Source organism: Stegodyphus dumicola, chromosome 12, assembly GCF_044657685.1.
Source record: "Stegodyphus dumicola isolate Sdum_Otavi_A_Nest chromosome 12, ASM4465768v1".
Classification (NCBI taxonomy): Eukaryota; Metazoa; Arthropoda; class Arachnida; order Araneae; family Eresidae; genus Stegodyphus; species Stegodyphus dumicola.
The window spans coordinates 115246157-115268433 of NC_140779.1; the positions used below are offsets into that span (position 1 = coordinate 115246157).

The 22277-nt window shown below is 33.8% G+C and overlaps 1 protein-coding gene across 6 annotated transcripts in view; it reads left to right on the forward strand.

The window, feature by feature from the left end:
* The first annotated feature begins 10687 nt into the window (after positions 1-10687).
* The window catches only part of LOC118199997 (uncharacterized), a 56216-nt gene continuing 44626 nt past the window's right edge, over positions 10688-22277 (forward strand). For 2 of the 6 annotated variants that reach the window (XR_015038270.1, XR_015038265.1), the window contains exons 1-2: positions 13832-13927; positions 14073-14184. The gene's annotated coding sequence lies outside the window, so the exon portion shown is untranslated. Of the gene's footprint in view, positions 11705-13805; positions 13928-14028; positions 14275-22277 lie in introns of those variants that run through there. The other 4 variants (XR_015038268.1, XR_015038267.1, XR_015038269.1 and 1 more) reach the window with 4 other exon arrangements.

Sequence of the window (22277 nt, forward strand, 5' to 3'; positions counted from 1 at the left end):
CTAATTCAGGAGTCAAACAACAAAAATCAGCGTTATATTCACAAAATAACGCTGATTTTTGTTGTTTGACTCCTGAATTAGTATTTATTCGGCGTGTTATTGTGTCTTAATTTAGCTGTCTGTTTGAATTTCAAATTGTGACCAACAGAAATTTCTTGCAGGTACAAACTTTTAGATTTGCATAGCAATGAATTTTTGCAGGAATCTCCAGGGAAAGTAACGAATATTTCCTTGGCAAATACCGGACAATGGCAATAAAATTCTAATAAAAATTATCATTTTAAATAAATGGTACGGTAATTTATGTACTTGAAAAAAAAAAAAGTAGATGACTTAAAATTCGATAGTCTTCCACTGTAAGGATTTTGTATGGGCTTGGAATAAGAAAATAACCCATTTATAAAGAAAAGATATCCAAAAATGAAATCAGAAAATTGGCTGGATTTGATTATACTTTGGCCGCTCGCTGATAACTACCAATAGAGTACCGAAAGTCATCCCCCCCCTTTGTTTCTTTTTTTCTACTTTGCTCTTGTTTTGAATGGGGCTTTTTCTTTTCTTTTCTCTTTTTTTTTTTTTTTTTTTTTTTTTTTTTTTTTGTTCAGCCAAATGAATTTGTTACATTGTATTGCTTATCTCATATGCACACACGCAATAAATCGAAAGATAGGTTGATTTTTTAAGTAGATAAATTTAGATATTTTTTCGATTTCGTAAGTGAAACTATTTTTCTCTACTATATTTTTAAATCTTGATTGATTTCTATAAAAATGAGAAATACAGTGCAGAATATAAAAGGCTTTAAAAATAAATAGAGTTCTGCAGCCATTTAATTCCATATTTGAGTCAATAATTAACTCTCTTACATTCTAGCCTCTTCGGTGGCCTAGGTGGTGAGCGCCGCTAAATACTGAGTATTCGCTCCAGGTTCGATCCTGTGCGAATGGGCTGGCTGCATCATTGATTTTTGCGGCATCCCTATAAAGGCACCTCCCCTCTTAGGCAGACAACCTTCGTATGCTATGAAACATAATCGCACTTCTTGCATTCTGCGAAGTAATTTAAATTCAAAAAAGCTTATTTATATTAATGGAACGTTTTATTAGTGTGAAGTCGGTAGCTTTGTATATTCTTTAGATGATACTTTTCAAAATGGTGCTGTATTTATTATTATTTTTTGTTACATGCTCCTTCATTAGGCGCTACACGGAAAGGGACTTTCAGACTCATGGAGGACTTTTTAAAGGAAGCTGGCTCTTACACATGTGGAAAAACACGTTGCGCATGCGAAAAACCACGAAAATGCCAATTAAGCCAGCTCGTTCTTCGGGACTCGAACCCCGGACGAACAACTAGTATTCAGCTAGGCCTCTGGTGGGCCATTGCGCTATATTTATAGTTTATAATACTATTTTGATACATTTATAATACCAGTTGGATTGTAATTTGCTTTGATTAGAATGCTGACTTAGAGTAATTTTGCTCCATAGAGAGGTATTGTACGGTATATTTAACTATGGCAAAGCTCTCTGCCTAAGGGAAGGGAAGACTTCCTAAGGGAAACTCGCTCGTATACATGTTACACATCGGGAAAACCACGAAAACGCCCATGCAGCAAGCCCATTCGCCGGATTCTAACTCCGGACTTTATTACCAGTGTTCAGGGACTTTACCGCTGGGCCGTTGATTAGCCCCATGGAAAGGCTGTTGTTTTCGATGCAAAGCCATCAATTACTTCCTGTATTACCTATTTAAAAATGAAAATTCGAAACTATAACCTGAACGATAAGGCCTTTCTTTAATCTGATCGACCGCACCTTTCGCAGCATATTCAATTATAATAATTCACTGTATACCGTGGTAAGAGTCAACAATAATAATGCAGCAGAGCATAATAAACACAGTTTGCTAATGAAGTTTCAATACTCAAAAACTACAAACAGTTTTAACAGTAGAATTTTTGTTCTTTATTGACAATGCTTAACTTTCGCTGCGTATATGTGTGAATAGCGAAGTTGCTTCCTCAAGCACTGATTATAATCCTGGAATCAATTCCAGGATATAGGAGGCTTAGGCCCTGCCCTAAGCCTCCTAAATTTAAGATGCCTTGAACTAATTCTATAATTTTTCATAACTATTTTTTTAATAAATAAACAAAAATAAAGGAAGGGAAAACGCAGAAGGACGTAAAAGGAAATAGAATGTCCAAGCATTGTTTTAAGATTTGGCACTACGTCTAGCTTGTTATCATTAACGTAACTTTCACGTTGATGTTTCAGAATCTTCAACTGCGCAGCAATCTTATATTTTAAACTTGTTAAATATCATTATAAATTATAAATCATACTTAGTTCTTCCTCTTAAAACAACGAATCTTTACTTGTTTATATTACTTTTCACAGTATTCTGCACTCACTGAATGTTTCTGTCTGCTTTTTCAGAGTCATAATATATTTCAAAGTCTCACTTCTTCGATAGAGAATTTCGACAAATTATGGTGATTACCTTTAACATTGATGGGCAAATTATTTCTGCACTGCTGGCCATTAAAATTGCAAGACTGTGAAGAAATCATCTGACGACCGTCAAAATCACATAAAAGAAAGAAGTTAGGATATGCAAATGATTAATAATTCAACGCATTTATACGACGTAGGAGGAAGAATCAACGTCTCAAGTACTGCATAAAAGAAACGTTCTGTAGTGAATTTCTCATTAAGTGCTTTGTAAGGTTGGAGTTTGCTCAGAATATCGTATTATGTCTCGAATAAGAAGAGGAAATGCTTACCAGTAAGTTTCGAAATTCGATGGAGGCAGGATCCTCGCCTATCGAAAGTATAGATTATCGTTCCGTGATATCGTTGGCATACAACCACTTCCATGCGAATATGTAATCAATAGATTGCTGAGGCTCATACTGAACGGCATGCAGGATATGAAAGCCCTCCCAAGACTAACGTCAAATACCGGTTCTTGTTAAACCGTACCACCACATCATGGACCATTAGTCAGGAAATGGGCATGTTTGCAGCACTCCCAGAATCAGCTCGTAAGGTGCATCGACGTTTGCAGCGCCGTGGACTATCAGCACGGTGACCATTACTTCGGCTTCCCTTGACAATGCAGCATGGAGAGAGACGGCGAGTCTGGTGCGCCAAACAACAAAGCTGGGTACAGGAGTGGCAGCATCCTTTTCAAACGAGTCCCGATTCTACGTGTAGTAGTCTGATGGCCGTATACGTGTCTGGAGTGTCCGAGGAGACCGCACGTCGCCTGCTTGCATTCAATATCGGCATAGGGCCCTGTACGTAATGTGATGGTTTGGGCAGACATCGGGTACACGCCACACACATCTCTAGTTCGGATCGACGGTAATTTGATTTGAACGCAGTTGGATATATTTCTGACATCTTACGTCCAGTGGTTCTGCCCTATCTTCGAGGCCTCCAAACGCCATGTTCCAACAAGATAATGCAAGACGACGTGTTGCACGTTGTGTTCTGACCTTCCTAGATACACAGGGTACTCGATTGCTGCCTTGGCCTGCACTGTCTCCATTTCTGTCGCCCACTGAAAACATCTCGTTATGGGTTGCTGAGAGACTGGCCCGCCACCCCTCTACAGCTAATGTAGTTGATGAAGTGTGGCATAGACTTAAATTAGCATGCAATTAATTGCCCATTTCTGTCATCCAAGCCCAGTTGACTGCATACCTATTGGGGTAAGGGCTGTCTTAGCTCCCAGAGGAGGTAGCTGTTGCTGCTAATTTCGCACCCCTGTAAACCTCCAAAATGTTTACAAATGTAATCATTTTGACTTTGATCGCCATACTGTTTATGTGCAACAAATATCTTTTTTGTATTTGATTTCCTTCACGGTGTTGCAATTTTAATGGCCAGCAGTGTATTAAAATCATATTGATCCTGTTTTGTTTTGCCATGGTTGCATCCAAGTGAATGAAGAAAAATATGAAATAGTCGGATATGAAAAAAGTTCCCACACACAAGCTAGCCTAATATATAGTTAAGTTCTCACTAAAAACAAAAAATCCAATTTTTATCTCATAAATGTGATTGAAAACCATAAAGTAGCTTGACTGATTAATTGGTTACCGCAGGGTTAAGCAAAGTACCGTAGGGTTACGCAAAGTACCGTACTGTTCACGGCAGCGATTGTATGGGAATCATATTGTATTTTTGTCATATAGTACTATGAAAGGTACGAGAATCTAATTTTGTCGGCTGATTCAACTAACGGGAATACAACTTGGAGTGCATTACCAGCGCTGTGTGACTTTAGCTACGGAGTCAGCAGTCGGTTCATAACAAAATTATATTACGCATTATAATGCAATGGTTCGATGTAATACAGTGTAATATAAGATTGAAAAATCTACGTTTGTTTAACTGTCTAGTTTCTTAATATGTTGGGCAATAGCCTCCTTCCCAAGTTTGCAAGAAAATGGTGTCCATTATAAGCAGACTTTATTGCCGATCGACAACAGATAGGATCTTTAATTCATCTTCAGCATTATAAAAGTACATTGCTCTGTACAGCATAAACTTATAACTTTAAAAATCATTTACTTGGACTTATTAACAGAATTTTGTAATGATTGTTATTTTATGAGTGTCATAAAACGAGTTTCTAACAACGTAAAAATGCTGGACTTCAAAATTTCTAGTTATACGAGCTCCTGTTCACTAGCATCTGCATCCGAAATGAAATCTAATGATTTTTGATGAAATTTTACTGCAAAATTTTAATTTGCAAGCCTGTATCTATATTTCCGTTCTTGATTTTATGCATGTTTCAGCATTTTTAATTCCTTGTACGAAGTAAAGTACTATACTCGCGAAAAATCTTGGTTATCGAATTTCAACGGAAATATCCATTTTGACTATTTTCTTGCGTGATATCAGTGCCCACAAGCGGCCGAGTGGTAAAATTGCTCAACACTGATAGTTTCAACCTGCGTTCGAATCCAGACGAACGAACTGGCTGCATGGGCGTTTTCGTGGTTTTCCTTATGTATAGCGTGTATAGGAACCAGTTTACCATAGAAGAAGAAAAAAAAGAAACTATAGAAAGTCCTCCAAGAAGCAATACCTGCCCTTAGGCAGATAGCCTTAGTGTGCCTTGTCACAATAAACTAAAACCAAACGAAAAAACATGACATCGGTACGTAAAGGGAGTACTATAAGAGAATAAGGGAACTCTTTATTCCAAAACGGATTGTAAAATTGGATTTTTTTTCCGTGTTTTTTCTACGCACGCACGTACGTACGTATCTCGCATAACTTAAAAGCGGGTAACTGTGCAGTATTTAAATTTTGGAAACGAGACTGCTGTAACATCTACTTGTGCACCTCCCTTTTATTATTAAATCGGTAGGAACCGTACAAGGAAATCGTGCGATGTCTACAACCTATTTTAATATTTTGGCCTTTGTACTGTTTAATATTCATAAAATAAACGCAGAGGCTAACATCTTAGCTTTTAAAACTGAACTTTCTTCTTATTTGATACTTAATTTTATTTAATAGTTGAAGTTTAGTTTGATCAATTGGAATAACAGATCGATCCTATAGCCTTGAAGGAGGAAAGAATTATTTATGTAGCTTTTCATATTTAAAAAAATTTTCCTGCTTTTATATATTTATTTATTTATTAAATTTTAATGGTAAACTCTTCGAAGGGTTCGATTGCAGTCTGAAATTTTCAAAAATGCACCTTTCCCCCTACATTATCGTTTTGTTTTTGTCTCTTCTAAGCATAAGCAATAAAAACGCATTATTAAGCTGATGTATTTCATCGGAATGAAGTTTCTTGTAGCTATCTATCATTGTCTCGCCTTTCTCTGCAACTAACCAAACTGGGCATTTTCGTCAGAAATCCCGGAGCTTCAACGTTAAACTTGAGAACCACATAATTTTTCCTGGAGCCTCATTTATAAGTATGGACATAAATAATTCACCCCCATAACTGGCAAGATAATAATAGGGTAATCGAATATATTTTTGAAACTTGATATATGAAAAAATAAAGCTCAAAAAGTCGTATATTCTATCCATCTCGCTGACCGGCAGCGATAAATATTCATTACAATTCACGGGAGTTCCAAATAAACTACTATCCTGCTCCTGTTTCCGGCGCATTGTATGGATTTGTAATTTGTGATAAGACACCATTCTCTTTCAAACACATTTCCTCCTCTGCATGCGGGTTGACCAATACGTAAGCGGAAAATATCACATGCACGGTGATCTTATTCACGAGTAGAAATATTTAGTGCAAAAAATCCGTCTTAATGGTTCATTAAATCCAAAAACTTAGATCATAGATTAGATATATATATATCTAAGGTTTCTTTACGTTTCTTACTAAGCCCCTTTGAGCTTAGTATGAAACCTTTGGCCCCTTTGGGCGCGAGGTTTCTTTACGTTTCTTACTAAGCCTCTTTGGGCGTAATATAAAATCTGAAAGCTTTTAGACTCCCCCCCCCTTTGTACGTGATGTTATTATGAACATATCAGACACTAAATGATGTTTGGAATTAAAACTATTAAACCGAAAAGTACAATTTAAATAAAAAGGTGATCTGTCTTGTTAACTGCTTTTCGAAGTTCATAACATTGTATTTTACCAATGTCAAACGTTTCAAAAGTTCCAACTTACTTTGGAAATTTTTAATTAAAATTTTCGAAGTTTAATTAGGAACTTCATTTAAGTTCTTTTCAGATCGTTTTCCGAAAGGCTCAGCAGTTCTCTCTTGGGTTTATTTTGGAGTGAAGGAGCCTTTTAAAATAGAGAATTTTTCTATGTGCAACTTCGGAAATTTTACAGCATTGTATAACTTTGTAACTTCTCAGATGCATCACTGAATAAATTAAACGCATAAAAATGAAAGAAAAAAAAAAAAAAAAAAAAAACTTTTTGTATTTTCTTCGACTACATGCTGCGAGAGGGGGAACTTCATAAAAGATAGCATTAGAACACAGCAAAGAAAGGTTTAAACAAGCGGATGAAAACTGACGGCTATAAATATTAATTCCATCTAATCTTAATGACGCAATTAAATTTCGAATTGAGGAATCCATAAATTCAAGTTTCATAAAACAGCGTTTTATAGTAAAATAATTTAATATGTGATATTATATAAAAGGTAATATATCTTTTCCATTATAGGCAGTATATGTTAAAGAATTTGGTATCGTAAGATATATAAAGAACTTAAATTTAAATATGTGCTAAACATATGCCCAATAATTCCGTTAAAAGTTTGTAAGAAACAAAGCGTTCTTGAGTCAATTAGATAATCAAGAAATAACCTGGCAAATAAAGTCAACAGATTAAAAATAGGACGCAGATCTTATGAATTTTGTAATGTCAAGTTTATCCATATATTGGCGTTGTATACCACTGTTTGGCAACAGATTTTCTTCTTCGAAAATGGTGCGCGGAAAAATACGTATATATACTGCAAGGAAAACTTGACTGACAGACAAAGTTCAACTTGCATTTTTAATGTCTCGAAAGCGCTACTTGGGATATGTATTAGATTTATATATAACATTGTTTTAATATAGGTATTTTGACACAAAATCGGACTTTTTCTTATATGTTATTCCAATTTTTTTCCATATTTCGATTCTACGACTCAAATTATGCCAAACTGCCAAGTTTTGTAAAAATCTCAAGAGTTATTTAAAATTTTTAAAAGTTAGCTCTCAAAATTTTAGGCCTTCAATGTTAATTGTGCGTGTGTGTAATTATGAAAAAGCCTCGAGGGCTATCTGCCTAAGAGGAGGGATGCCTTCGTGGAGGACTTTTTAAGGGAAACTGTCTCGTATACACGTTACACATGGGGAAAACCACGAAAACGCCCATGCAGTCAGCCCATTCGCGGGATTCGAACCTCGGACCAAACTACCAGTGTTCAGCGACTCGGCCGCTGGTGGGCCCCAATGTTATTTGAATTTGACATATATCTCTTTTTTTTATTATTAAACTTACTTAATTCCTTCTTCCAGAATTCGAAATTTGAGCTTAATCCAAATATAATTCACACATTTTATATTATTTATTTTAAAAAAATTTTTTTTGTATATTTTTCGTAAATTTTTCGAAAACATTTGTGTATTATAACCTATAAAATTTTTAACGTCATCTTGTTAAAGTAGATGTATTTTTATGCATATCTGCAAAAAATTAAAGTTTTTTATTCAAAATTTCCTATGATATACGTGAATTTACATTTTGGCACGTTTTGAAATTTGGCGTTTATAATGTAAGCGATAATAATGAAAATGTGGTTTACGCGCTTTGTTAGAATTATTTGAAAGAATGAACGATGGACCTTTTTTGCTATCGTGAATCAATGAAAAAAAAAATTAAAAGTGCATGTTACTGTAAGAATTCTTTCAGGTGAATTATTCTTGGTGCAAACTGAAGAACTATGCCAAGATAAATTTTTTAATTTCTCACCGAAATTACACAATTTAATATCTAGGCATAATTTGAGTCGTAGAATCGAAATATTAAAAAATATATATATATATATATATATATATATATATATATATATATATGTTATTTCAGAAAAAGTCCGATTTTGTGTGAAAATACCTATGTTAGAATAATGCTATATATAAAACTAATATATATCTTAAGTCGCGCTTTCGAGACATGAAAATCGCAATTTGAATTTCGTTAATCGGCCCAGTAAAACGAGAGATACAGAACTGCCCCCCTTTTCTTTCCTTTTTTTTTTTTTTTTTTTTTTTTTTTTTGCTCAATGCACATTAACATTCAGTAATTAAGGATTATTTGGAGAAATAAATTATTCATAATTTAACTGAAAAAATATTGATATGTTTTTGAAAATTATTTGTTTCTTTTCTGCTAACGGGGCACAACTTGAGCCAAACATAAATGTTGGCGTGAAATTCAACTGGATGGGAGCAACCCTAAAGACACATAAAGTTTCAAGAGAAAATTGAGTATTTTATTGAATCCAGAATAAATACAAAAGTACAGAGAAATATATAATTTCAAAATAGATTTTACTAGATTGAATACAGAAAGTACAGGAGACATAAAGCTGTCGTAAACGAAAATTTTTTGTTTCATAAAACACTGCCGAAAACAGTTGTTTCTTCTTATGCAATCCATATAAATAGCAAATGCAAAATTTATCTGTAAAAATAAGGGGGCAGAATAGAATACATGAAATGGAAGCCTTGCATAGTAAGCTTAATTTCTTTGCAGGCAAGTAACATATCTTACAAAACTTTTTTTTTTTTTTTTTTTTTTTTTTTTTTTTGTCTTTTTATTATTTAAGTTTTGTGTGTTAACTTTATTTATTAAATATAACATTTTTCGTACTTGCGCCATATAAAATTCTACAAAATATTTAAAACAGTATATCTTTTAGGATTTCCGATAGACAGTCTCGAGCTCTGGACATAAAATGTTTTTCGTATTGTCATTGCTCGCTTCCAGATCGTTGAGTTTCTTAATAAAAAAGTTTTACAAATTGTGAAACAGGTAATAAAAATAGATAATGTCATTCTATGAAAAATATTGAAGATTTAAATTAGATAAATCATGAATTACATGCATTTTTATTATTTAAATCCATCCGATTCAATAGTAACAAACCGATATCCTTGAAAACTGCTTCTATTGCTTTCAGGTAGCTGAGTTTGTCAATCCACAGCAGACAGACACAGATTTGAAAGATTTTTGCTGAATGGCAACAGACTCGAATGAAAAGTGAAACGACGCATTTACAGTGATTCTACGCGGTATTCCATTTGGAGAAGAATAGCAGGTTAATCTTCGGATTAGGGTAACGTGGCGATTTTTTGGCGAAAATTTGGCGACCAACCCTACTACAGCAACCTGCTAGTTGTTTTTTTTTTTTTTTTTGGGACGCCATTTTGTTTTCACGAAGTAAAGGCATTTTTTTTTTTTTTTCCAACAAACTGCTAGCCGAATTACGCTTATGCTAGAACTTTTATGGAACAAAAGTGCTTAATCATGACGAAGATTAGGTGCGAAATTGGGAGAAAGTGCAGAATCGCCCACTGCTTGTCGCGTTTTTAAGAATTGCACATACACGGTATCATCCATGTACACGTCGACCTATTTTCACTTAAAAAAACATCCTAGAATTGCACAAAAATGGCATTGCGCACACTCTTGACTTTATCCATGTACACTGCTAAAGTCCTAGCTAGTAACCTTTATCGCCTTACCAAAATGTCGCCAAACTACTTGTTACCATATTCCAAAGATTAGCCGAATAGCACCTTTTAGGCTTAAAAAAAACTGTTTTTTAAAACCTGTATTATGTTTTGATATTAGGTATTTACTCTTCTTTCATTTATCTGATTATTCGCTGAGTTTTTATGACTTTATTTAAATTTTTTATTAATATGCTCAGTTTTTAAGCTATATTAATGCATTATGTGATGAATGTTATGTTTATGTTTTGTTTAATTGATAATTATTTTTCTTTATTATTTATTATTTAATTTATTTACTTTTTCCACCGTTCCTGATGGCCTTCTAAAGCTTCAAATTTTAGAAATTAAACTCTTGCTGTAATATTAGAAGAAATTTACAGCTGTTTTTGTACAAGCGTTAAAAAAAAAAAAAAAAAAAAAAAAAAAAAAAAAAAAAAAAACTTCAATTAAAAGAGGAAATGAAAATACTTAAAAAAAACTCTGTAAAAATTCAGTAGTAAAAGAAATGAAATTTTCAATCGCTTGATAAATTATATACATGCCTTCATATACAAAGAGCTGCAATTCTGAGACTTCTTTAGATTGCATCAGTTTGCTGATTCCAGAAATAGATAAAATTACATAGAGCCCATAAATTTAAGAGAAGAAAAATAGGCAAAATATAGCATAGACATTTCTTATGTTTAAAATTATTTTTTTTTAATTGCAGTTAAAATGATCGTATGAATGTCATAAAACGTATCTATATTTTTCAGTTTGTTTCAAATGAAAAAGCATAGTCAGCATAGCAACAGGAATAACGATCTTTTCCCACCGAAGCAGAACGTTCATGTTGCATTATACAAAATTCGTAACAATATATTTTTTCGTAAAATACTATAGTCAGCTTTCGAATGCAGGAGACTAGAGACGACTGGGTGAGCAGCTGATGCCGCCAGACTTTCAGCTTTATTGCTCACTCAGTGGGACCCTGTTTATTTAAATTTTATAACTATGAAATTTGGATATATGCATTAAATCATTATATATAAATATATACATTAAATAAAGTTTTACGAAATATTTTGATAAACATTCATAAAAATGAATTAATTCTAGTATGAAAGTTCCGTAACAGTTTTTGAGATGAGGTATCTTGAAATATGAAATATATTGAAACATGAAATATCTTGAATCTTGGCCTTGAGTTGACTTTATGTTCCTTTTAAATGTTCACAGTTTTCTATTAGATATTTTATTAGGTTATGCAGTTTATTACGAAGAAATTTACTTTTAAGAAGTTGTTTCAGCCAGATTTGTGCATTGACAGCTGTGAAGGGGTGAAAGTGGAGATCTTTGGTTTATTGAGCATTCGAACATTTATAATGATTGTTCCTATTGAGCCACAGATGCAGTTGTCAGTATGATGGAAGACAAAACGATGAAGATATGAAATAAAAGGTCCATGTGAGGTAAAGAAATAAGTTATTGCATTATTTGAAGTTATTAAATTCCTTGATGGTTTTGGTAAGAATAAGTATGTTCGTCTGCTTGTATTGTCTCTTGAGCTTTCGAATACAGTAATTTGAACTTCCAGTTATAAATATAAGTTTTTAAAAATTTGCTGATAAACAGCAGGATTTTTTTTCTGGAAATTTAGGATACGCCTCTGTGTTTAATTCTTCTAAAATAAGCTAACCACTATGGTAATATCCAGATTTAAAACTTTTCAAACAAATTTCGCAAGAAAACGAATATTAAATTTGAACACAAAATATTTTTTTAAAGCAAAAACTGAAGTTAGTAATACAAGATGAATTTGTAACAAAACCAAGTAAAATATAACCAAAAGATATCTGGTTAAATCCGCATTGAAGACATTAAATTGGAGTTTATAAGATGAAAATTATTAAAAAGTATTAAAAAAAGTTAACTCTTTGTACTTACAATTTGATTGAAGAGTAGATATCTGAGTACATTTTCAAGAACTGATTTAAACTCTAACATAAATTTCTATTCAATCTAGCAATTCTCTAGCATTTTATGAAACACATGTAAATGTCCGAAAAGTATTAACATTTAAATTCAAATGCAAAAAAGATTATATTTGTATTTTAAGTTTTTAATTTCGTTATCTTCATGAATGTTTTTAGTGTTTGGATATTTTCCTAAGACAGTATAACTGAGATTAAAGTAAAAAGAAAATCAAGCTTGAAAAAGAAATTTCCTGCTTAATTAATAATTAATATATTTCAGAATGTTCACTTTCTAAGTGCTAAAGTAAACACAGTGTTAATGTGATATATTTTAAGTATCATTGAGATTAAATTATTATTAAAATCAAGAAAAAGAATACGAAAAGAACAAATTTCAGATGTAATATTTTTCCTTAAAAAATTACAAGGAAAACAGATGCAATTTAAATTTCATTTATAGCTGATATTGTAATATGCATTAGAAAAAAAAAAAAAGCTAAAGTTAAAAGAAGAGCAGGTAAGTGGAATTTCAAGTCTCTTTTTTACAGACTTGAATATATTAACAGAAGTATACATAAACATCTATAAAAAGTTGCTTTTTTTTAAAGAACTTTTAAAAGATTAAAAGCAGAACTGCGAGAGCTGCTAAATTACTTTACTTCTATGGAAATGCAAGATTTTTTTGCGGACGATTTTGGCCTTGCGTGATACTTTGATTAAAAAGTTCTCAAACTCCGTTTAATTCATTGGATTAAGAGCAAAGCTTCGTGTAAAAAGTAATTGAACATAAAAATAGAATTTTATTCTCTGGGAGCTTTACTTTCAAAGTTTTCATACATTTGCATTTTATCGTTAATATCTAGTGCATAAAAAGTGGTAAAATTAAGAAATAAGAACTTCTTACACAGTGTTAAATTATATACCATATAAAAATAAAATTTTCAAAGTTTCCTCCTTCCTTTTAAATTTTTATAACTATTATATCCTTTCAATACGCATTATGCTCATTCTCAAATTTCTACTTACTAGATTAACTGTATTATCTAGGAGCGAAAATTTTGATTTACAGATCTACAAGTAATATAGATAAGTAATAGGTATAATTTACTTTTTTCGTTTACCAATTATTTAAAAATAAAAAGAAACATTTGTCACATTGTGCGTGCAGATTGAGTTGTACAATATACAGCCCTCACCGTATATCTTTGAACCACATGTATGATCGCTATGATACAAATTTTAAACACAAGTAATTTTTCTTTGAATATATTTATTTGTATCAGAAATTTTCATTCTGTTCATATTTTCTCAATGTTAAAAAGGTTACTTCATCAAGTTTGAATTTAAAATCCAGTGAAGCTCTGGCTACCTGTAGTTCCGGAAGTTTACATAGTCTGTTATTTTAAAGCAGGTATTTGAAGGTCGTTGCGACTCTCTCCTTATTACGATCGTAAACGTCTGTCGTCATCACCACACACAGGAAAATACGCATTTGAGCAAATAAGAGGATACGACTTCTTATCCTCAGCATTCATTGCTATGATTATGAGTCATGGATAGGGGGAAATAGTGGCTTTGAAATACTTATTTTAAAGCAGCGGTCTTCAAACGTTTTCGACTCACTGAACCTTTATCTCTTTCGCATCGAAGTCGCCCAAAGCGTCTGACCATTCAGACCATCCATGATTCAGACACTGGCAGGTCACCCGAACGCCTGAGGTATTTTCTACATGGTGCTTTCCCTTATCACTTTAGTGCATGACTCATTGCTTTTGAGTGTTGTTACATAACATACCAATCATTCTTTTGAAGCGACTAAATGTAGTTCTGTTATCTGAATGGTCCTCCTTTCTCCTTTGTTTAGCGTCAATGTTTAGCTATTGATGTCCGAAGTTGCAATCCTGTCCTAAGGGAAAACGGCACACAGTGGTGAAAGTACATGAAAATCCGGAGAGAGAAGTTTTCGCTTTGCTTAAGTAGGTTATTGTTACCGCTGTAGCGTTCTACTTTGCACGGAGGGAAGAAATCCATCCCAGTAAAAATACATACGGACGTTTTAAATGTTTGTGAGTGAAACAAATTTTGGCCTTTGCAGATGCGAAAGTTCAGACTGGGATTTATCTGAACTAACGGAGACAAGTGACATAGCCGACCCATCTCCAAAACCAGTCCCCCCCCCCCCATAGAGCAGCGAGTTGAAAAATCTGAACTGCACGTGAAGCAGAGTTAGTGGAAACATGGAATTGACTCCGTTAGCTCAGACAAACACCAGCGTGAATGGCCTTTAAGGTTTTTTTGGGAAATTCGTGTTTTTTCGATACAAAATGGATTTATTTCGGATTTTTTTGTGACGTTCGTACGTACGCATGTTTTTGTGGTACGGGACAATTACTATATATATACATCAACTGTCTTACTCGGCTCTGTAAACTCTGTTTTTTTATTCTTGTATTTTGGCAAATTATGCATTTTTTGCTTTAAAAGTGATTATGTTGTTCTTATGTTTCAGTTAAGATTTTTATGTCTTTAGTTAATCTGCATGCAGTAGTTGTAGAATTATGAATCATGTAAATTAGTTGTGGAATTATGAATCACGCGCTAGGCTTGACGAGGGAGTTATTTACTTACATTTCAAATTCTTAGTAGTATAGTGTGTCTTAAATTTATGTGCGCCGAAAATTTTGTCTTCCTGCCCGTTGGCCGAGCTGCTGGCTTTCGAGTAAGAACTCTAATTTTAATTTCAAGAAATGTTTTCTTAACTATTTTTTAAATATATCTGGTGTTCTAGATATTTTTTGTACTTTACAATTTTTAATGAAGCTGTGTAGAGTTTTATGTATTTTTGCCTTGCCGCGAAATGAGAGCTGAATTGATTGAATGGGAAATATATCTCTAACAAAACTCGAGGAAATAAGTTTAAATGAAGTGCATCAAAAGATGTATATAATTCAATAGGCCAATATAAGGAAGTCCTACAATAGCTACATCGGATTGTTTGACTCGAAGAAACCTAAACTACTATAAAAAAGGAACAGCACATTACTTTCTTCACGGGGCTCTTTATGTGCTCCTTATAGAGCATTTACTTGTCTTACATCGAACTTGTTTATACTATCTTAATCGCAAACTAATTTTTTTTAAAACATTTGCAGCCTTTTCGCTGGGTAAGGTTATTTATTTTGCTTCTTTGCGAAAACGTGAATATATTTTGCATCCCGAAGTAATGTGAGTAATATAATATAATGCAAAAATGCACATATCATCGTAAAGTGCTAGTTTCTACCTATGTGAACTTAAAACTGAGATAGTATGTTGCAACATTTATGTCCTTGTTACCTTTGAATAAACTGCATATATCTGATTTATAAATAAAGCTTACAGCATAATTATTCTTTAAAACAAAATTTATTATTAAGAAGATCCGATGTGAGCATAACTTTACTTACTTGTATGGCCTATTAAATTATACAAATTGTTTTACTGCACTTCATTTAAACTTATTTCCTCAAGAGGCAGTTGGAAATAAAGTCAACAATTGCAAATTCCGAAATTAAACATCCCGGTCAATTCTTCATCGCACGGGAGTCAAACTTCGTAGAATTTTATTTTTTCGTAATGAGTATAAAACCTTTCCAAATATAAGTATAAGAATCGGAAGACCGCATTAAAAGTTAGATTTCGTTATTTGTTAAAATTAATTTTTTCTTTTAAATATAAAATTGCCAAAATATTTTCGTTATTTAAAACACTTCTGCAATTGGAAGTGTCTGACTAAGACCAACGAGTGCTAAAATAAACACCGTGTAAGTAGGGTATATATATATATATATATATATATATATATATATATACCCTACTTACCCGGTCTTTATTTGTATCAGAAATTTTCATTCTGTTCATATTTGCTCAATGTTAAAAAGGTTACTTCATCAAGTTTGAATTTAAAACTCCAGTGAAGCTCTGGATACCTGTAGTTCTGGAAGTTTACATAGTCTGTTATTTTAAAGCAGGTATTTGAAGGTCGTTGCGACTCTCTCCTTATTACGATCGTAAACGTCTGTCGTCATCACCACACACAGGAAAATACGCATTTGAGCAAATAAGAGGATACGACTTCTTATCCTCAGCATTCATTGCTATGATTATGAGTCATGGATAGGGGGAAATAGTGGCTTTGAAATACTTATTTTAAGAGCGTTTAATACCCCTTTCTCATGTCGATTTTTAATAACAGATGGCGCTACGAACGTTGAGCGATAAAGACTCAAATCTGTAAGACTACCTACAGCCTGGTTACTATGGCAACGACGCTTCCTTCCTCTGTACTTGTTTGGCGGGAAAGTGAGTAAGCCATAAAACACATCCCCTCAGTTGAACAAAAGACCTGCTGTCATTTCTTCCGTCTGTGACTCAGACTGCAGGGTATGTTTTGAACAGGAATAGAACTTTTTCACCTTTGTGTTGAATGAAAGATATCTGTGAGATACGTGCAGCAGTCGCTATTTCTTTTCGCAAAATTTGTTCATCACGCTTTTCAATGTTGCGTAATGTTTCATAATTTGCCGTTATTTTGCGGAAGAAAACAAATTTCATCGCGACATAAAAATTATATATAAATGATTTTATACTTGATGATATGTGTATACATATATAGCACGCACATAATATTCCATTTACTCATCCATCCATAATATTTCATAAATTACCATCCATAATATTCCATAAATATGTGTTAGCACTTTTCAGAGCTTTATATATATTTTTTACTTGTATTATAAAATCGTATAACACTCCTAACTATTATTTTTTTACTTCAAAAGTGGATAAATCATTATCAAATTTTTCTAGTACACGGAGAAATGGTCTATGTATCCACACACATAAACGTAGTAAAAGATACTATTGTTGATTGAATATCTTTTGGCAGCAATATCAAGATGCAACGAAAATTCGAAATCAATTAATAACATGCATTTTATTACAAAAACACTAGCAGGACGTATTATTTGCACAAAAAACTTAGTGTGGAAATAATTTGCGGCACATTATCTGAGATCCGCTTTGAATGAATACATAAAGTGTTATAATGAACAATCAGTTTTAATATTTCACTTGATACTGAAATGCATAAAATCAAATTGCGTTTCTATGTTTCAGGTTTATAAAATACAGCTGATAATTGAAGGGGTATCAGGTTTATAAAGTACAAGCTGATAATACATGATAAGGGAGAAGAAATTCCTAAATTACAAAATTGAATATTATATTTTAATAAAGTAAAATGATACATATTATAGATACATCCTAAAAAACGATAATATATATATATATTGTATATCGTTGTATACCGTATATATATATTATGTATTTATATGTATATCTACTCTTTTCCGGATGTAACTGTAATTACGTACTGTGCTGGTTTATCATCTTCCTGTAGCGATGCATTTGGATTTGCTGTGTATGAATCTGTTTCATTGAACAGGAACAAATAGGAAACAGAATATTGAAAATTGAATTTTTTTAAAGCATTAGTAATTTATATATATTAGATTGACTAAAAAGAGTATATTCATGCATAACGTATAAATATGCGAAGTGAATACTTTTTGGCAATCACCTTTCTAGGATGATCATTTTTAAAAATAACCAGTACTGTTGATAAAATAAACACCGGTACGATCTATCTGCCTAAGGGAAAGGATGCCTTCGTGGAAGACTTTCTAAGGGAAATTGGCTCCTGGACACGTTACACAGGGTAAAACCACGAAAGCGCAACCAGTCCCTTCGCGGGATTCGAAACTCGGACCGAAATACTGGTGTTCAGCTACTTTACCGCTTCGTGCCTCATTTCAGAGCGGATTCGCTATATATGAAACAGAGTAATGTGCTGTTACCGTATTTAGCAGCCTGCCTTTTTCCTTGACCTACCATAAAAAAATAAAATAGCAAAATTATAACAGCGTCTCTAAAAAGATGCTTTGCTATATTCTCATTAAATCTTTATCATTCTGCGCTACTAAAAACGAAGTACGATTATTTCAAATTCAAAATTTTATAACATTACTTTACAGAAAGCGATCTCATGTCTTCTAAGAATAAAACCCAACATCTGTTTCTACTCAAGCGCTTACTTTCTAGACAAAGTAATTTCAGTGTAACGTACGTTCAGTTTTATCTAACTTTGAACGGAAAAAAAAAAAAAAAAAAAAAAAAAAAAACTATGTACATAACAGGCAAAGATATTAACAGCACATAAATTTAATCAATTATATTGGATTACCAGAGGAGAAAAAAATAATTCGATGAGATAATTCTCTGAGAATTCATAAACGCTAAATTAAGAATAAATTTTATAAAATGTTTACTAATGAATACATGTATTTGCATAGTAAGTTTCCTTTTTTAAAAAATTTTTCATCTTTATCACGTTTATCGGAGTGTCGTATTTAACTTCACAATTATGCTCCGAAATTTCATTGCTGTAGATTGGATTATTACCAATATATAATTCTACTAGTAACCAGAGCCAGTATTAGAGGTTTTTGCTGCTCACTACAATATCTGTGGCTCTTACTTCTGCCACGCGCCGCCAGTGGCTGAGTGATTAAGAATATTGATTACTGGAAGTTCGACCTGGTTTCGGTTCGATCCCAGGCGAACCAGCTGGCTGCATGGTTTGTTTTCCTGTTGTGCAACATGAATACGACCCAGTTTCCTTCAGCAATTAGGCTCACCCGCGGCCGAGCGGTTAAATCGCTGAACACTGGTAGTTCCGACCTGGGTTCGAATCAAGGCGAACGGGCTGGCTACATGGGCGTTTTCATAATCTTCCCCGTGTGTAACGTGTATGGGGAGCTTTGCTATAAACTAAACTAAGCCTTCAGAAACTTCCTCCACGAAAGCATCTGCTATCTGCCACCTCGTGGCTTTGCTATATTCAAAGAGCCTAACCTAATTCTAGCACTCAGTTCCTCTCTAAATTCTAGCGGGCGAGCGCTAAAGTCGCCTATTACTGGTAGTTCAACCTCGGCACATTATCTGAGTTCAGCTTTGAATGAAAACAACATAAAGTGTTATAATGAACGATTAGTTTAAAGATTTCACTTGATACTGAAATGCATAAAATCAAATTGCGTTTCTACATATCAGATTTATAAAGTACAGCTGATAATTGTAGGAATATCAGGTTCATAAAGAACAGTTGATAAATACATGAGAAGTGGGAAGGAATTCATAAATTACAGAATTTAATGGTTGTAACGAAAATTTTAAGCACGAAAGTTCTTCATAAAGTTATGAAAAAAAAGCAGTCAGTACCTTTAGTGCGGATAGTAATCACTACCAAAAATCTATGCTTTTCTGCCAATTTTTTGGTAGTTTTTCAAAACCTTCGGCTCGGAAACTTGGTGGCCCGAGTCCAAACACAGGTCAACCTCATTTCGGACGTCTTGTGCAGAAGTGAAGATAGGACCAGCAAGATGTAGCTGAAAGTCCGAACGTGCGATGTCGGGGTTATATGGTGGATGTGGTGAAAGATCCCTTTCGAGTCCGTACAGAGGCTAGCCGGTGAATGCAGACACGTATGGTATTATCTTGATGGAACGTTACCTTTCTGCGCCGGAACTCAATTCGACTCTTTTCCTTGATAGCAGCGTCAACATGCACTAGCATCTCGTTGTATCCTTTACTGTCAAGGGTTTTACCTTTTTCCATATACTATTTGTGATTAATACCACGGCAATCCCACCAAATACAAAAGAATGATCTTTTTGTTAGTCAAATTACGCTTTACGATGCTGCCGACGGACTCACGGGCGCAGATCAACTAAATTTTTGGCCTATGTTGTTGAAATAAATTTATTTTTCAACACAAGTGACTATCCAGATCACCAGATCCAAAGCATGATCTTTTCGTTAGTCAAATTACGCTTTGCGACGCTGCCGACAGGCTCACCGGGCGCAGACCAGCTCCCTTTTCGACCTATATTGTTTGTGTAAACTTGTCTAACTTTGAAAGAAAAAAAAAAAAAAAAACTATGTATATAACACGCAAAGATATTACAGAACATAAATTTACTCAATTTTATTGGATTACCAAAGGAGGAAAAAATACTCAGATAACTCTCTTAGAATTCTTAAACGCTAAATTAAGAATAAATTTTATAAAATGTTTACTAATAAATACAAGTATTTTAAATAATAAATTTTTCCATCTCTACATATACCACGTTTATCGGAATGTCGCATTTGACTTTACAATTAAGCTCCGAAATTTCCTTGCTGTAGATTGGATGATTACCAATATACTTACAATCCTACTAGTAACCAGGGCCACTATTAGGGATTTTTGCTACTCAGTACATTATCTGTGGCTCCTACCACACGCCACCAGTGGCCGAGTGGTTAAAACTACTGAATACTGGAAGTTCGAACTGGTTTGGGTTCGATGCCAGACGAATCAGCTGGTTGCATTGTTTGTTTTCACCGTGTGTAACATGAATACAAGCCAGTTCCCTTCAGCAATTAGGCCCTCCCGCGGTAGAGGAATTAAATCGCTGAACACTGGTAGTTTCGACCTGGATTCGAATAAAGGCTAACGGGCCGGCTGCATGGACGTTTTCATAATTTTCTGTATGTGTAACGTGTATGGGTTGTCAATTTCTCTAAGAAAGTTCAACATGAAGGCATCCTACTGTGCTTTGCCATAATAACCTAATCTAAGCCTTCAGAAAATGACTCCACGAAGGCCTGCCATCTTAAGAAGGTAACCCTCGTGGCTTTGCTACATTCAAAGAGCCTAACGCAGTTCTAGCAAGCGAGCCGCCGAACACTGGTAGTTCATCCGGAGTTCAAGCCTCGATAACGAGTTGGATGCATGACCGATTTTGGTGTTTTCCAAATTCACCTGCTTTGGCGTAATCAAACTCTATAATTCTAAACAAACTGACGTTCGGTTCGGCTCCAACGGCTCTAGCACCACGTTCCAAATTATAACTACAGTTCAACAAATAAATGTCTGGCGTATACATTCGAATAACCTAAGTAAAAAAAAAAAGGGGGGGGCTTTTTAATTTCTTCCACAACCAAGCATGCATGCATGCACATAAAGCGAATAAAGAAAAACTTATGGAGTGCAATAGGGTTCTAATCCATAACATATTTAGTTAGTGATCGCCATCATTGGGAGCTATAAATATGCTATATTGACGGGAAGGAGAAAATTTTACTTCCTGAGTGAGCTAATTCAGAACTAGTCATTATTTCATCTGTCATCTTAAATTTAGGATGTCAAATTACGTGACTAACAAAAACCTAGTATTTATATGAAGCTTGATAAAAATCAAAGTTTTGAAGACGGTATATGTGATCATGTTCGGTTGATTACCATTATGATCAGCAAATAACAACAGCAATTTACTGATGTCTTTCTTATCTTTATATTCAGATGTAGTTTTCAGGGCAACTAGAGAAAATTTATTAATTACTTTTATTATTTTTGATACTTTATACGTACGAAGATACATACTTGTAGGAAGAGAGATATATCATATTCGAACAAATAAAAACAAATCGTGACTTGAAGACCCTAGAGATACGGCTTCTGATTGCTTTTCAAATTTTTACCATATTAGTAACGATATAATCGAATAATCTTTCAAAGATTATTGTTTACCGATTTTAGGTAACAACTAGAAAACATTTTTTCGAACTTATCCTCAAACAAGTTTGCTATTGGTAATGAATACTGCTGTATCATGAATCAGGTACGGCGCTATGCATTTTGCTGATTTTGTACGCAATAAATTCTGTTGTCAAGTGCCCTTCCCACAAAATTCTAAAATTTTATTGCTTGATGCTTCGCTGAATTTTACAATTTTGCTGTACGTAAATTCTGCCGTACCGGCAGTGATCATGATTTCAAATTCCCCCTCCCCGAGATTTACTGTGTTATCTGAAAAACAGCTCACAAGTTGCTAAAAATAGCTATAAAACTGGTTCCACAGCTTTTAGCAACGGCCTCCCGTTGTGCGCTTGGAAACTCAGCTTTTGAAAGAAAAGGAAGGGG